Source organism: Condylura cristata, unplaced genomic scaffold, assembly GCF_000260355.1.
Source record: "Condylura cristata isolate star-nosed mole 26May11 unplaced genomic scaffold, ConCri1.0 scaffold00003, whole genome shotgun sequence".
Classification (NCBI taxonomy): domain Eukaryota; kingdom Metazoa; phylum Chordata; class Mammalia; order Eulipotyphla; family Talpidae; genus Condylura; species Condylura cristata.
In genome coordinates this window covers 4,372,551-4,378,111 of record NW_004567104.1, presented here as the reverse complement: position 1 = coordinate 4,378,111, position 5,561 = coordinate 4,372,551, and positions in this window count along the sequence as shown.

Genomic DNA, 5,561 nt, shown 5'->3' with positions numbered 1-5,561 from the left:
CTTCTAATTATAGTAAATGTGTGTATTACAAATGTCTTAATGTTTAATGGCATATGTATATATAAAATACCTATTTTAGAGTTTTTCGCTATCCTGTGTACTAAAACATTAATGTAAAAAAAACTGTAGGGAAGATTAATATTTAATATATGACAGTACTAGATCAAAGTTAAATGTTCACGTTTTACCTAATATGACTGTCTTCTTTTCATATAGACTATTTTTGAACTGACTACTTGTAAGTATCCGGAAAAAACCTCCTCCTAATCTGAGCCTATGACTTCAGGGAGTACATGGAAATACAAGAAAACAACTAAGTCTGTAAAAACAAAAAAATACCCCTGGCCCTCCCTGGTGGAGCAGCGGGTTAAAGCACCGCACTAAGAAGCTTAAGCTACTTCCACATGAGGTCGATCTCCGCCTGCCCCGGAGGTGACCACATGGCATGGCAGACCTCTCCTGACCTGCCCGCTGCTCCCCTCAGCAGTGTACTTCGTCGATCTGCCTGTTCTGCTCCCCACTCTGTCCCTGGTGAATCCTCTCACCCTCCGCATTTCTGGCCTGTACCCCAGTTATGTATGAATAAATAAATAAATCTTAAAAAAAAAATACCCCTAATGACTAAAAAGGAAACACAATAAAAATGCATATTATTATAGGTACACCTTTGAAATTGTAATTATAATTATTTTTAAACTTTTATTATTTTAACTTACATAATTTTATTTATCTTACATCATTGTTAATTTCTGGACAGCATTTTATCTCTCCCCTCTATTGTAGTCCCCATAGCCCTCCCACAGCCCCAGAGCCCTGTGATTCACCTCAACAACACCTTGTGCTCTCCCCCACCCCCCCTCTTTTGGTCCTTCTGCTCACTCGACTTCTGCAGACTTCATACCTATATAGGGTCAGCTTGCAGGTTTGAAATTTTCTGGGCCTTTTTGTTTGTTTGTTTGTTTGTTTTAAGATTTATTTATGCATACATAACTGGGTACAAACCGGAGGTACAGGGGCAGGGAAAGTATTCACTGGAGACAGAGTGCGGGTGCAAAGCAGGCAGATCGACAAAGTACACTGCTGAGGGGAGCAGCTGGCAGACAGGAGAGGTCTGTGCACCACGTGGATCACCTCCCTGGCTGGGGATCAATCTCACACTGAAGTGGCTGCAGTGAGCTTGCAGTGCTGTGTCCAAACCTGATGTGCCACCCAGGAGGGCCTTAGTTTGTTCTATATCTGCATATCTATCTTATTCCTTCTGACTTATTTCACTTAGTATAATCCCTTGCAGCTCCACCCAGTTGTCAGAAATGACCTAGATTTACATTTGTTGATCCAGAGTAATGTTCCTTTGTGTATATATGTGCCACATCTTCTTGAACCATTCATTGGTTTGGGGGCATTGAGGTAGTTTTATTACATAGTGATGCATTTATTTATTTATTTATTTAGATAAATAAATCCACGTTTGGGCATTTGGGCTGGTTTGTTGTTGTTTTGTTGTTTTATTATCTAGTTCTTTATTTGTCTATAATACTTTATTTTTACATCATTTTGTGCATTTTTTTTCATCTCAGTTGTAATCTCTGTGGGCTTCCCATCACAAAATCACTCATGTGCCATCACCATAGTTCAGTGTATTTCCTTCCCCCCACTGTTTTTGTCTACCCCCATAAAATGTCTCTGGTATATAGCTGTTCATCATTTTCATTATTTTCTCGCCTGCTCTGTTATATTCCTGCTATGAGAGAAACCATCTGATCTTGTTTTTCCTTTTCTTTCTGTGTTATTTCACTAGGCATGATTGTTTCCAGCTCCATCCATGTTGCTTGCAAAAGACATGTGTTTCTATTTCTTTTTTTGGATGCTGAGTAACATTCCATTGTGTATATTACCACATCTTTTTAATCCAGTAATCCACTTTTGGGCATTTGGGCTGTTTTTGTTTGTTTGTTGGTTGGTTGGTTGTTTTGTTTTGTTTTTTGTTATTTTAAGATTTATGTTGGCCATATGTGTGTGTGTGTGTGTGTGTGTGTTTCCACTTTGGTTTTGGTATTACTGTAGAGATGTAGGCTTCAATAAATGTTTTTGTATCACTCCTGCTTTCTGTTTTATTTATTTATTTATTTAGTTAGTTAGTTATTTTAATGTTGTAGGATAGGTATTAGTTATCTTTGAATGTTTGGTACAAGTCACTTTTGAAACCATCTGTTCCTGGGATTTTGTATTTTGAAAGAATTTTTGATACTGTTTCAATATCATTCTTTGTGACACTCCCTGGTAGCACAACAGGTTAAGGCACAACAACACAAGCTAGCAGCAGCAGCTTCACTGTGAGTTTGATCCCCGTCTGCCCCATCAGTGCTCCATATGGCCCAGCAGACCTCTCCTGACTCGCCCTCTGCTCCTCTCAGCAGTGTACTTCATTGTTCTGCCTATTCTGCTCCCCAGCAACCCACTTTCATTGGTGAATCCTCTTGCCACCCCTATACCTCTGGCCTCACCCCAGTTCTGTGTGCATAAATAAGTAAATCTTAAAAAAATAATAATAAATAACTTCTTTGCCATTGGTTTATTCAAATTGCTTAATTCTTCTTTATTCATCCTTGAGTGAGTGTATAATTCTAGGGAATTTTCCATCTCATCTCGATTGTTGAATATGTTTGCATAGGACCTTGTTCATAGCAATTTCTAATTGTTCTCTGGATACTTGCAGTGTCTGTTGCAAATTATTTCCTTCCATTCATTACCTTATTTGAGCTTCCTCCCCGTTTTTGTGAGCCTGCCTATAGTTTTTCTTACTTTGTTTCTTTTTTCAAAGACCAACTTCCAATTTCATTGCTATTTTGTAGTCTTTTTTTATTTTTATTTTGTTTATATCTGCTTTAAGTTTTATTATTTCATTTATTCTATTTTTCCTTTACTATTTCATTTTATTACTTTTCTTTCTTCTACCTTTTTAATTGTTTTCTTCCCATTTTTATTATTTTATTCCTTCCCATTTAATTATTTTATTTAATTCTTAGAATTTCCCTTCATCTTTTTGTTCTTCTTTTTTCTAATTCATCAAAATATAGACTAGGTTATTTTTGTTACTTCTAGTTTCTTGATGTAGACCTATATTGCTATTCAATTCCTTTCATTATGTTTTTTTCTATGACCTATAAGATAGGGAATTTGTATCCTCATAATCACTTATCTCAAACTATTATTATTATTATTATTATTAATGTCTTCTTTGCTTTCCTCATTAACCCAGTGTTCTCTCAGTAATGTGTTGTTTAGCCTACACATAAGCTAGATTTCTAAATTCACTTTTTCACTTCTATATGTCTTGTTGTATACTTCCTTTCATAAATGTAATATGATATCCTTTTAGCTCCTTGTATGTCTACTTTTCATTTCCTTTAACTTTGAGAAATTTTCGCAATCATTTCTTTGAATGGCTTTCAGTTTTCTTCTCTTGCTCTTCTCCTTTTGAGAGTATGTTGTTTCTTCTATTTCCTTTCCTCATGGTGTCAGGTCATTTTCAAAGTCTACTTTTTCCTTTTTAATCTTTCCTTTCTTTTCTTGTTTCTTTTTTCATGTGCATCTGTGAGGTTACTGATTCATTCTTCTATATCATCTGTTCTCTTTCCATGACATGTACAGAAAATTCTAGATTCTGCACTTTTTTTATTCTTATTGTAATTTAAGTCTCTTTTTTTTCTTTATTTACTATGATTCTCATATCACTCTTTCCACTTTCTGTGTCTTCTAATGGATCTCTACTCTTTTTTCCTATTGTATTTTTCATAGTCTTTGACATTCTTAATTTTGGCAATTTTGAATTATTCGCCTGATCCCCCCCAAAAAAAAGCAAAAAACAAATAAATGTCAGTGTTGTTTAGTTCTGGAGAATCTCTTTCTGTGGTGTATTGCTCTTGTGAGGGTTTGCTTGACCATTTGCATTTTTTTCTTCCTATTGTTTGCTTTAGACTGCTCTGCTACACATGGTGCTTTTTTGGGAATGGGGTTTCTTGTCCCACTTTTTGGCATATTTACCTAGTGGTGCATACATTATCTGGGGCCTTCTCTGACACTGATTCAGATGAATGTTAAACTAGTAGTTCTAACTGTGGGTACAACTGGGTCCATGGTCAGAACCTAACCAGGCTTTGTTTTGTTTTTGTTTTTTTTTTTTTTAACATGATTTATAGCATAATGGATATAAAGATTTTTTTTTTTTTTAGCACTGAGTAGATTTCTACTTGTCAAATGATTGCACTCACTTCTTCCTAAATAGAGCATATATAAACACACACTTTATCTGATCAATATTTCTTTTCTTATTTTAATTCAAACTACTCTCAAACTCCAAATTCAGTTGTTACTATTGCTTCACATTCATACAGTTTGAAGAAAGTCAATGAATTTACAAGGTCTTGGGCAGTGACTTGAAATCTACAAAATCACAGTATGAATACATTAAGAAATAATAACCTATTGCACAACCCTTCATTATGCTTTTATTTTATTTGTCACATAAAAGCCCCAAAATCGTCCATTTTCTATACATATGAAGGAAATCACTAACCCATGAAATGCAGTTTGAAATTGAATGCAGCAGTGTATGAACAAGTACATGTCTCAAATTCAACTATAAAGCAAAATGTATGTGCTTTTTGCTTGAATGAAAGAACTCTTTTAGTTTTAATCTTATTTCACTGGGTATTCAAAAAAGTAACACAAAATACATCAATGTCTAGTTTTTCACATGTTTATCATACAAAAGTGTTGAATCACAGAGTAACTTGGCCTAGAATGGAATTTACAACTTTTATTGCTAACTCCTAATATTTTATGACCCTGATAAATGATGTTTCTTATTCAGTAGTTCATGATTTGGATTGGATATTGTACATTTCTAACAATTACTAGGTGATGTTATTAATACTTATAAGGTCCATGCATGTTGACAATGTTTATAAATTGTGTGATATTCTGTCACTATATTAAGGAGAGCAGTTCAGAGTTTCAGAGTTTCTAGGAGTTGCATATTACAAAATACAGACACACACACGAGTATGATTTTTCAGATGTGAGAAGTCCCCAACTTTGTATTAAAATAACATTTCAATCCCCACATACATACATACATACATACATACATACATACATACAAGTGAACATACTTGTACATACACAGTAAATAAAGTCAAATAGCTTTTTATTATTTTATTTTTAAATATTTAATTCAAAATCAGGACTTGAGAAGTCCAGTCAACAAATCTGCTATGTCACTTTTAATTATGATCCAGGTCAATGGAAATATATATATTATTTTTAAATATTTTTATTTATGCATGGAGAATAGGAGTACAGGCCAGAGGAGCAGGGGTGATGAACAGATTCACCAGAGACAGAGTGGGGAGAAGAACAGGAAGATTTGATGAAATACACTGAATGAGGGGAGCAGTCTGTGGGTCAGGAGAGGTCTGCTGTGCCATGCAGATCATCATCCTGGCCTGGGATCAGATTTAATAATCCTGAGCTTTAATCCTGGTTGTGCCACCAGGAAG